At 38.4% G+C, this 13,638-nt stretch overlaps 1 pseudogene; it reads left to right on the top strand.

Moving 5' to 3' along the window:
- Window positions 1-3,579: 3,579 nt before the first annotated feature.
- On the top strand, window positions 3,580-10,259 carry LOC130216708 (zinc-binding protein A33-like; annotated as a pseudogene).
- The last annotated feature ends 3,379 nt before the right edge of the window (window positions 10,260-13,638 follow it).

Below are 13,638 nucleotides of genomic sequence, written 5' to 3'. Positions count from 1 at the left end.
AAATTTGGCCCGGGACAACGTTGTTTTTTTAATCTCGCCATCGGCTCAAAAACTTTGGACACCCCTGCTCTATACATATGCACACATGATACATACTATACATATACAAACATGATACAGTCTATACATATACTCACTTATGATAACCTCTATACATTTACACACGATACGCTCCACACATGTACTCACATGATACACTAATGTCAAGGTCTGGGATAGAACTAGGGTCTCTGGCTTAAAAGGTGATTCACTTACCCACTGATGTACCTGTATGATAAATGATGCCTGTCCTCTATACACATGCACACATGATACATACTATACATATACAAACATGATACACTCTATTCATATGATACACTCTATACATATACAAACATGATACACTCTACACATATACAAACATGATACACTCCATACATATACAAACATGATACATACTATACATATACAGACATGATACACTTTATACATATACAGACATGATACACTCCATACATATACACACATGATACACTCTACACATATACACACATGATACACTCTACACATATACAAACATGATACACTCCATACATATACAAACATGATACACTCTATTCATATGATACACTCCATACATATACACACATGAAACGCTCTATACATATACAAACATGATACACTCCATATATATGCACACATGATACACTCTATACATATGCACACATGATACACTCTACACATATACAAACATGAAACGCTCTATACATATACAAACATGATACACTCCATATATATGCACACATGATACACTCTATACGTATGCACACATGATACACTCTACACATATACACACATGATACACTCTACACATATACAAACATGATACACTCCATATATATGCACACATGATACACTCTATACGTATGCACACATGATACACTCTACACATATACACACATGATACACTCTACACATATACAAACATGATACACTCCATACATATACAAACATGATACACTCTATTCATATGATACACTCCATACATATACACACATGAAACGCTCTATACATATACAAACATGATACACTCCATATATATGCACACATGATACACTCTATACATATGCACACATGATACACTCTACACATATACAAACATGAAACGCTCTATACATATACAAACATGATACACTCCATATATATGCACACATGATACACTCTATACATATGCACACATGATACACTCTACACATATACAAACATGAAACGCTCTATACATATACACACATGATACACTCTACACATACAAACATGATACACTCCATATATATGCACACATGATACACTCTATACATATGCACACATGATACACTCTACACATATACAAACATGAAACGCTCTATACATATACACACATGATACACTCTACACATATACAAACATGAAACGCTCTATACATATACACACATGATACACTCTACACATATACAAACATGATACACTCCATATATATGCACACATGATACACTCTATACATATGCACACATAATACACTCCATACATATGCACACATGATACACTCTACACATATACAGACATGATACACTCCATACATATACACACATGATACACTCTATTCATATGATACACTCCATACATATACACACATGATACACTCTACACATATACACACATGATACACTCTACACATATACAAACATGATACACTCCATACATATACAAACATGATACACTCTATTCATATGATACACTCCATACATATACACACATGAAACGCTCTATACATATACAAACATGATACACTCCATACGTATGCACACATGATACACTCTACACATATACACACATGATACACTCTACACATATACACACATGATACACTCTACACATATACAAACATGATACACTCTATACATATACACACATGATACACTCTACACATATACAGACATGATACACTCTACACATATACACACATGATACACTCTACACATATACACACATGATACACTCTACACATATACAAACATGATACACTCCATACATATGCACACATGATACACTCTACACATATACAAACATGAAACGCTCTATACATATACACACATGATACATTCTATACATATACACACAAAAACACTGATGGTAAGGTCTGGGATAGAACCCGGTCTCTGGCTTGAAAGGCGAGAGTGAAGTGACTAAATTAACTACACTTTGAGCAGTAGGTGACTAGACTAATTTATTAGTTAACCCTTCATCCTCTGACTAACTTCAGAATGCTGAGATCATGTTCGTGAGAAACACGCAAACCCCAGGCGTGAACACTCTGTGTGTTGCATTTGGTCTCTAATGAATGTATTAGCGAAGAGTATGGGATAAGATATCAATCAAAACTTTAAACTGAATCATGGATGACAAAAGTGACCCGTTCCTAGTTAGAAATACAGTTTAAATCTGATGATCACTTAAAATGGGAATCAGACTGAATTGGAGCTAAAAATAAATTGCAATAAATAACAGAATTCATTTAGCAAGTGCTAGAAAAGGCGTAACGCATTTAACCTTCGACCATTCATCGGATTCCTTCATTGGGAAGAATGAAATCTTAGTGAAGTTTTCAAACTAATTTCGAGAGGAGCACGTGATATGATTGACTGCAGCTGGCCACTCATCTACATTCACTAGTTAGCCAATCAGATTAACCCCAACTCACTATAAGTAGCCTAGCTAGAACTACTCGCTTATCTTCGTTTTTCGAAGAAACCCCCCATCCACCCCTTCTCCTCCTTTTTCTTTTACCACGGGGAGCTCTCGAGAACCACCTGATCTCGTTCTCCCCTCATATGCTCTATGGACCAGGCGGGAGCCCTGGGCTCACCTATCTCCGAGCTCAGGGTTCTCTCCCGGGACAGCATGCCAAACCTGCTAACAGTTGTCAAACAATATCTAAGTGTGAACTCTTGAATGTCTTTTAAGTGACAAACAGACAAAGGAATGTCTGTTAAACATGAGCCAGAATCACGAATAGCATCTGCTGTATGTCCGTCATTATTGTTTATGTGGCCGTTCACATCTTTAATCTAAAATCACATGGAAAGCTTCCTCTTTCAATCAACTGCAACTTTCTGGCATACACCACACCAAACAAGAAATGATACTATCCACTATTGATGCTATACTATTCAGCTTTAAGCACATTCAAACTCTGAGATCAAATCTGTGTGAACACATGCTTTATAAGGTCAATTACTAAAACAAACACATTGTTTTTCCTTTAATAATTCTTAATACTCTATATTACATGTGTATGTCTGCATTTTGTTCTGATGTTCTTGTTTGATCTGTTGCACAACCTAAATCACAACCATAAACGGCTCCAACCACTGAAGCACTTACCAGAAAGAGACTCATTATTTCACTTCTTGTCAAACTTCCTTTTTTCTGGATTTCTGGACTTAATTAAACACGAATCAGCGATCAGTGAAGATTTTGACAGCACACCTTTTTAACTCTTTTTGTTGTTTTCCCTACATTAAAAATTCAGAAAACGAAAGTAAAGTTTAGACTCCTGGATCTCAAACTGTGAGAATGGCTTCATCAGCTGAATATGATTATAATTGTCCAGTGTGTCAGGATATCTTCAAGGCTCCTGTTATATTATCATGTAGTCACAGTTTCTGTAAAGAGTGTCTTCAGCAGTTTTGGAGAATCAAGAATACTCAGGAGTGTCCCGTCTGCAGAAGATCCTCAAAACACGATCCTCTAATTAATCTGGCTTTAAAAAACCTGTGCAAATTTGTTCCTGACGGAGAGAAACGAGAGAGGTTCATCAGGATCTGAGGAGATCTGCAGTTTACACAGTGAGAGACTCAAACTCTTCTGTCTGGAGGACAAACAGCCTGTGTGTTTAGTGTGCAGAGATTCAGAGAAACACCTCAAACACACATTCAAACCCATCAGTGAAGTGGCTCCAGCAAAGAAGGTAAGACTGGTTAATCCCTGAGAATAAAGAAGACTTATTACAGGTTTTGTTGTCTGCGGTCACAAATTATGTATTACGACTGTTACATAAATCTCTGGTATCTAATAGATTTTTCCTTTTAATTCTAGGAGCAGCTCAATACAGCACTGAAGTTCTTACAGAAGGAACTTAAACGTAATGAAAACATAAAAGAAAAGTTTGAGAAAGTAGCTCAATACATCAAGGTGAGGATTAATCAGAACACCCGGCTCACACTGTGTGATTTTTAATAATACTTTATTATTGTAGCTTATCAAACTGTACAGTTATGATTCCCATGTCACACTGTAGGACATGAAGTGGTCTCCTATTCGTTTTTGTTTGATTCTCATTGTAAGCGAGTGACACTGCAGGAAAAGCTCTGAAATCCTCTTAGATAACAGTATCTTTATCAAATGTTTACATGAGAAGCGGGTACACTGCGTGCCTGTAGCTTTCTCTAGGCAGATATATGTTTTATTATGTGATAATTCTAAGGTCTCTTCAAGTCGTAAAGCAAATCATTCAAATATGGTGCCTATTAAATGCAGTTCTGAGACTACTGTAGGGAAAATAGCTAAAACTGTTAAGTTAGCACTTTTAAACATCCTAGATGACAGATGTAGTGCCTGAATGAAGCAGTCCTTCTTTACTTTGGTTTTATGAATGTCTGCAGATCTAACAGGAGAGAAGGAGGCATTTCTGCTCTGTTTAAATATGTATATGAGTGTAAACAAGTGTCATTTGATGACTATTTGTCCTTTGAAAATCTGCGTATAGTATTAAAAGTGCGGTCCACGCATTTTACTAATCAATATCTACAGACCTCCAAAATATTCTTTAACTTTTATTGATGATTTTACAGAGCTGTCATCAATAGTTACCTTTGAATTTGACTATTTTACTATTGCTTGGGATTTTAATACTCAGATTGATGGTCTAAGTTTATTTTCATGGTCCGATTGTTGAGTTTAAGTTACATTGCATCTACATGCCAACGAATTCTCATTAGATTATAAGTAGACTGTGAGGTTGGGGTTTTGGTACGTGTATGTTGACATGTACTTGCAAAGTTTCTTATAGTCAGTTAAATGTTTGTTGAATGACCAGTATCAACAGATATTAAGCAGACAGTCTACTAATCAAATGGACCATCAAAATAAAGTGCTACCAAACTGATAATCCAGAAATAAATGCTGTACAAGAACTCGTGACTTTTTCAAACACTTTTGATCTGACTCAGCATGTACAAGGGCCCACACACAATCATGGACACACTCTAGATTTACTTATAGCTAATAATCAGGGCCGGAGCAAGCTGAACTGCCGCTCTAGGCAAAGGACTATGATGCCGCCGTCATCCCGAAAGTGAAAACGAAAGTGAGCGGTTTATGAAGCGAGTTCAAGGCAATTAATGGTATAATCTTGGAAGAGATCATGCAGATTCTGAAAACATCAATATGCAGTCCTAACACTCCCCACATCATTCTTCAAAATTGTGTTTAACAGTTTAGAAATGGATCTAAAAGTGGTAAATGCTTCACTCCTCTGACTTTTCCAAACTTCCTTAAAACTGCAATTGTTAAACCCCTGTTGAAAAAAAACCTGGAAATCACCTTATTGAGCAACTATAGATAGATATCAAATCTCTCTTTCATTGGCAAAATTATTGAAAAAAATGTTTTGTAACCAGGTTAACACGTTAAGCTCTAATGGATGTTCAGACAATTTTCAATCTGGTTTCCATGCACATCATAATGCAGCGAGCGCCCTTATGAAGATAATCTATGATATTCACCTAAATACGAATTTAGGAAAACTAACAGTGCTGGTATTGCTTGATCTCAGTGCTGCATTTGACACGGTCAATCACAGCATACTTCTGGATAGGCTGGAAAACTGGGATAGGCTGGCTGGGACGGTCCTCAAATGGTTCAGATCTTACCTTGAAGGGAGAGGTTACTATGTCAGTATAGGTGACCATAGGTCGAGTTGGACATGCATGACATGTGGAGTCCTAAAGGTTCAATTCTGGCACCTCTCCTGTTCAACCTTTCTATGCTCCCACTAAGCCAAATAATGAGAAATAACCAAATCTCCTACCACAGCTATGCTGATGACACTCAGATCTACTTAGCCTTATTGGGTAATAATTACAGCCCCATTGACACCCTCTGCCAATTCATTGATGACATTAACAGTTGGATGTGCCAAAACTTTCTTAAGTTAAACAAAAAGAAAACTGAAGTGATTGCATTTGGGAACAGAGATGAGATTCTCAAGGTGAATGCATACCTTGGCTCTAGGTGTCAAACAACAAAAATAATACCAATAATATTGGTGTGATTCTGAAGTCAGACCTAAGTTTCAGTAGTCCTGTCAAAGCAGTTAGTAAACCAGCACACTATCATCTCAAAAACATTGCAAGAATTAGATGCTTTGCATCCATTGAGGACTTTAGAGAAACTTGTTCATGCTTTTATCAGCAGCAGGGTGGATAACTGTAATGGCCTTGCCATGGGCCTTCCCAAAAAGACAGTCAGACAGTTGCAGCTCATCCAGAACGCTGCGGCCAGGATTCTGGCCAGAACCAGGAAATCAAAGCACATCACACCTGTCCTCAGGTCTTTACACTGGCTCCCAGTTACATTCAGAATAGATTTTAAAGTATTATTACTATCGTCTATAAATCACTAAATGGCTTAAGAGCTCATTACATTACAGATATGCTGACTGAATACAAACACAACAGATCGCTCAGATCTTTAGGATCAAGTAAATTAGTATTTCCAAGAGTTCAGTTAAAGCAGGCTGAATTCACCTTAAGCTACTGCACCCCGCGCTGCTAGGAATGATCAGATGTGCTCCAACATTAGGCAAATTTAAATTAAGTCTTAAAACACATCTGTTAAGCTGCGCCTTTACCGAATGAGCACTGTGAAACGTCCGACAGATCACATTATTGTGTCTTTCTTTTCTTTTTTAATCCCTTAAAACCTGTTTTAACAAATCTTAATCTGTTTTTAATCATTTTTATTCTTTGTTGTTTTTATTTTCTTATACTTGTTTCTTTTATTCTTGTTTATGTAAAGCACTTTGAATTATCATTGTGTATGAAATGTGCCTTGCCTTGCCATGTGGTGATACCGCTTATAGATGACTGAGGATTCTTGATGCAGTGCCACCTGAGGGATCGGAGGTCACGGTTGTTCAGCTTAGGCTTGAGCCTTTGTCCTTTACGCACTGAAATTCCTGCAGATTCCTTAAATCTTTTAATTTTGTTCTGCACTGTTGAAGGTGAAATATCCAAACGTCTTCCTATCCTTCTTTAAGGAACATTGTTTTTAAACATTTCAATAATGTTCTCACATATTTGTTGGCAAACTGGTGATCTTCGGCTCATCTTTTTTCCTAAAGGATTAGACCTTACTTGGATGCTGCTTTTGTACACATCATAACTGAAATCACCTGTCGAAAATCACATCATTGTTTAAACCAATTTTCAATACTGTCCTGACTTTCTGATTTGGGGTTCTACTACTAAAGTACTAGTTCTTCATAAAACTAATCTACGCTAACCCACCAGTCTTCTGCTCCAGAATAATGCATAGTTTAGCTCCTACTTTCCTCTACTCCTACTCTCTTAAACACACTTGAAGCAGTTAATTGAGGTCTTATAAAGTATACTAGAAACTTTAACTGTCTAAACTCTGTAGAAGTTTGTAGACCCCTGTTTTAGGCAAACCCAGAAAAAATCTATTATGAGCCGAATCAAATGGATGTTATTTATAAGACATTATAAAACGTGTGATTTTAGATAGACACAGAGCATCTACTCCAGTACTAGTTCTTCAGAAAGTTACAGCTGTAGTTCCCTAACTCACATTTAGCCATGAGTCTTTTGCTGCTCCAGAATAAGTCTGAGATGATTGAAGTGAATGTGGTTTGATTTCAGTATCAAGCTATGTACACAGAGCGTCAGATTAAACAGCAGTTTGAGAAGCTTCATCAGTTTCTCCGAGATGAAGAAAAAGCTACAATCACTGCACTGAGGGAGGAAGAGGAGCAGAAGAAGCAGATGATGAAGAAGAAGCTGGAGGAGATGAACAGACACATCTCAGCTCTTTCACAAGCAATCAAAGACATGGAGGAGATGCTGAAAGCCAATGACGTCTGCTTTCTGAAGGTCTGATTTGAGATCAGTGATTGATTGATTGATGATTGATTGAGTTGTTGATGATCAGTTGTGTGTTTGTTCTGCAGGAGTTTCCAGTCTCAATGAAAAGGTGAGTGATCTGCTGGTTTCTCTGCTCTCTGTTCTTCTGAAGTCAAAGCCACTGCAGTTCTGACTCCTGAATGTTCTTCCAGAGTCCAGATCTCTCAGCCGGATCCACAGATGCCTTCTGGAGCTTTGATTCATGTGTCTCGCTACTTGGGCAACCTGCCGTTCAGAGTCTGGAAGAAGATGCAGGACATTGTCCAGTACAGTGAGTCTGAGCTCTTACACACACACTGGAGATCATGCAGGTGTGGTGATAAACAACAGAGAACTACTTTTACAAACTTTGTATTCACAGTAAGTGCTGCTCAGACACCAACTACTGTATGCCACCCCAGGGCCTTATTTGGGGATTTGCCTTTCAGATCAATACAAGGCTTACAGATCCTTTTAGGCTGAGTCAAACTTTAGGCATGGGTTGATTAAAAAACACAACTGAGCAGCAGTGTCTGAAAAAAACTTGAGGCTCATGTGCAAAGTGCTGCAGAGAAGTATATATATATATATATATATATATATATATATATGTATATATATATATATATATATATATATATATATATATATATATATATATATATATATATATATATATATGGCGTAAAGCATGTTGAGGAGGTGCTTGCGGACAACTCATCCGTATTACCTCAACGTATTACCCCGAGAAAGGACCTCCTCTCACAGGGACAGGGCATCCTCTCCAAATCTCAGGAACCTTCCACTTGCGGTCCATAGACAGAGACCTAGGGGACTTACCAGCATCGGTGGTTAACACCATCCCTCAGGCTAGTGCACCCTCTATGAAGCTTGCCTACACACTGAAGTGGAGTCTATTCGCTGAGCGGTGCACCTCTCACCGAGAAGACCCTCTAACTTGCCAGATTAGTGTTGTGTTATCCTTCCTTCAGGATAAGCTGGAGCATAGGCTGTCACCCTCAACTCTGAATGTTTACGTTTCAGCCATCTCCGCTCACCATGATGCGGTGGATGGCAGCACGCTCAGAAAGCATAATCTAATCATCCAGTTCCTGGTGCGCAGCGAGTAAATTCATCCCTCTCCTCTTTCATGCACTCTTGGGATCTTTCTGTAGTCCTGGCGGGACTGCAGAGAGATCCGTTTGAGCCACTCGACTCATTAAAAAATCTATCCATGAAGACTGCACTGCTGTTAGGAAAATATAGCTCTCAGGAAGATTAGTTAATGTCTTGAAATTTATTTACAAGAATTTTTTTCCAGCAAGTATTTTTTTTGACTCTGCTGCCATTAAACACTGATAATAAATCTAATAACACTGACAGTGATGAGGGGAAAATGTCTGATGTGTTTGATCAACAGACGAGTGTCATAATTCAGAATAATCTGTGAGTGATCTTTATATGAACATGAGAATAAAAGCAGCTGTTGATTGTGTCCCTTCAGCTCCTGTCATTCTGGATCCAAACACTGCAAATCCAGAACTCGAGCTGTCTGATGATCTGACCAGAGTGACATACAGAGGAAACAAACAACCAGTTCCTAATAATCCAGAGAGATTTGACCGTTGTCTCTGTGTTTTGGGTTCAGAGGGTTTTAACTCTGGAAAACACTGCTGGGACGTGGAGGTTAAAGACAGTGAATTCTGGAGTCTTGGAGTAACAACAGCATCAAACCAGAGAAAGGGAGAAGGTTTCTTTAAGTCTAATGTCTGGAGCGTGTATAAATATCCATATGGACAGTCAGGGTCTAGTTTTCGTGTTAAAGAGGATCTTGATCGAGTGCGAGTTGATCTAGATTATGACAGAGGAACAGTGTCTTTCTCTGATCCTGTAAATAGCAAACATCTACACACTTACACAACCACCTTCACTGATACTGTCTACCCTTTCTTCGGGTGTTATGAGAGTTTCTTCTCAGACACTTCTTCCTCTCTAAAGATTTTACCATTCAGTATTCTGTAAACACTACAGCTGTAGATCTGATCTTCATGTTTTCATCACGTCTCTAATATTTCAACATTTTGAAAGAGATGAATAATTTTAAATCAGCAAAGTTGCACTGAATTGATCAAAAGTTACAATAAAGATACTTTTTTTTACACAATCACCTATTTCTAATTCACATAATTGTTTTTCAGATTGCTAAAATAAATCCTAAAAACTTCCTAAATGCTAAAAATCACAGTATATTAAACAGGTCAACTATTTTAAACATTCATTCAGTCATTTTCTTTTTTATTAATCAGGGGTCACCACAGTGGAATGAACCGGCAACTTATCGAGCATGTGTTTTATGCAGCGGATGCCCTTCCAGTTGCAACCCATTACTGGGAAACACCCATACACATTCATACACTACGGACAATTTTAGTTTACCCAAATCACCTATAGCGCATGTTTTTGGACTAGTGGGGGAAACCGGAGCACCCAGAGGAAACCCACGCCAACACAGGGAGAACATGCAAACTCCACACAGAAATGCCAACTGACCCAGCCGAGGCTTGAACCAGTGACTTTCTTGCTATGAGGCGGCAGTGCTACCCACTGTGCCAATCCTGTTTTAAACATAATACATTTTTTACAGTTAATACAAAGCATATTAAGTATCACAGACAACATTTCAGTATAAACAATAATCCTAAAATGATTTCCTAAAAACTGTAGAAAGTGAGCGCCGTCTTTCAAATGAGACGTTAAACTAAGATCCTGACTCTCTGTGGTCATTAAAAATCCCAGGATGTCCTTTGAAAAAGAGTAGGGGTTTAACCCCGGCATCCTGGCCAACCACTGGCCTCTGTCCATCATGGCCTCCTAACCATCCCCATATCATAATTGGCTTCATCACTCTGTCTCCTCTCCACCAATCAGCTGGTGTGCGGTCTGAAGCAAAATGGCTGCCGTCGCGTCAGCCAGGTGGATGCTGCACACTGCTGGTGGATGAGGAGATCCCCCTCTATGTGTAAAGCGCTTTGAGTGCCCAGAAAAGTGCAATATAAGTGTAAGGAATTAGAATAACACTTGTTGGATTCATCAACAGGTTTGGGTATTGGGTGGCTCTGCTGGCTTGTTGTCTGGATACCCAGAGAAACAGACATTTTCTCCTAGTTCTTATTTATTTGGCGTGGAGAGTGTGATCTAACACAGACAGCAGGTTTATTTTATGGTAACCATGCAGCCTTGCTGAGAAAAAGTATTCTTTAAGATTTATATTTAATAATATATGCAAAATTCACATTAAAATAATCAGAAATTATTATTATTTTAATCTGACAGGATGTAAAAGATTACACAATAACAAAAAGAAATAAAGTCATATTTAAATCAATCTCTATGTAGTTTTATGCAGTTTTATGCAGGGCTGTTTTTTTCCAATGGACCCTTTTCACAAGCCTGATATGAGGCGTTTAACTGTCATCAGCATCTTAAATCCTTTAAAGTTTTAAATATCTTTATTTTTAAAGAAATGTATGAACATTTCTATGCATTTACGTATGTAGTATCATCTCTGCTTCAAATGACAAAAAACGAATTACCGCTTGTGCGAGGTGTTTCTATAATGCAGCGTCTATGGGACAGGACAGCAAGTTTGACGTTATTCTCTCTTCACGCTGCCGTCATCAGTCTCACACTATTATTTTCCTTTTTCTGAAAGTCTTTATAACATCATCGTGGAGTTTTTATTTTACTATTTCAGCAAATAAGATTGTAAAATAAGATTTGTTGTATTCTCCCATTCACTGCGCTCTAAGTTTTCCCATATTCAATTCAATTCACCTTTATTTGTATAGCGCTTATACAATGTAGATTGTGTCAAAGCAGCTTCACATAAAAGATCATAGTAAATTGGAACAGTGTAGTTCAGTTTGTAGTGTTTAAGTTCAGTTCAGCTCAGTGTGGTTTAAAATCACCACTGAGAGTCCAAATACTGAAGAGCAAATCCAACGATGCGCAGCTCTACAGATCCTGAACCATGCAAGCCAGCGGCGACAGCGGAGAGGGAAAAAAACTTCACTAATTAGCGAAAGTGAAGAAAAAAAACCTTGAGAGAAACCAAACGTCTTGTGCAGAGCTGCAGTCTCAGCGGCGGAGGCTGGAAGCTGGCCTCAGCGAAGACTCGTCTGTCCCTGGAGCGTCACAGGAATCAGTCTCATGTTCTCCATAGGGATGGCTGATGTGAAACTGACGTTTCGACACAGTATCGAGATCCCGAAGCACAAGTGTTTCAAAACACTGCACCGAAGCATGACCTGAAACACCTGGTCACGTGACTAAAGTGTTCCGAAACACCTGGTCACGTGACTAAAGCGATTCAAAGCATCGATCAGTTCAGAAGCGCTTCGAGACCTGGCGAATCTGCATTTTACTGATAGGGTCAGAAAAAGTTCTGAATATAGCCTAGTGCAGTGTTTCCCAACCCTGTTCCTGAAGGCACACCAACAGTACACATTTTCAACCTCTCCCTAATCAAACACACCTGAATCAACTTATCATAACATCAGAAGAGACTCCAACACCTGAAGTTAATGGGTCAGAAAAGGGAGACATCCAAAATATGTACTGTTGGTGTGCCTCCAGGAACAGGGTTGGGAAACACTGGCCTAGTGGACCCTGCGTGTGCATGATGTTACTGAGCTTCAAATGACTTTTAGGATTGAATCCCGACTTGTACAAATACTCTGAATTCATGATTTTATGTACTTTAATAATGTTACTGTTTTATAGTGTAGTCTAGATAGGATACAGCTTTAGATACGCCATCAATTTAGCATCATTTTTGAATAATATAAATAGTTCTTGTTAACTTCTGGCCACAATCATGTCTGATCTAGCAACAACCCTGTTTTATGACCAAAACAAGCCATATTCATTCACAAAGTGTTTATTCGGATGTCAGACCAATGTTGAAACAAAACGATACACGAACAAAGCAATTCAAACTGATATTAAAGCATTTCAAAATAGCTGTATCAGCCTGGATCCGAACCCACTATCCCCACATGGTAATCAGGAATCCTAGTCGCTCCACTAAATCACTTGCCGATTCAATCTTACAAAAAAACTTCACTAATTGACGAAAGTGAAGAAAAAAAACCTTGAGAGAAACCAGGCTCAGTTGGGCACGAACTAAGCCTGGTCAACTGTTCTTTGCTGAAGCTATTTCAGTGCAATACATAAAAATGACCACTAGGCGTCACTGTAGAGAGGGGTTTCAAAACGTTTCGAAGCTTCGACACATTTGCTCCGACTGTTTCAGTGTTTCATGAAGCCTCGCTTTGCCCACCACTAGTTCTCCACTCCTCCATATGGTGATGCAGACATCTCCAAAACCCGACAGGTAGACAAATTTAAAATTAGTTTTTAAAACAAATATAAATAT

Source organism: Danio aesculapii, chromosome 22 (genome assembly GCF_903798145.1).
Source record: "Danio aesculapii chromosome 22, fDanAes4.1, whole genome shotgun sequence".
In the NCBI taxonomy this organism is placed as follows: Eukaryota; Metazoa; Chordata; class Actinopteri; order Cypriniformes; family Danionidae; genus Danio; species Danio aesculapii.
The sequence above is the reverse complement of the archived record's forward strand: the minus strand, read 5'-3'. Positions and strand labels throughout refer to the sequence as shown.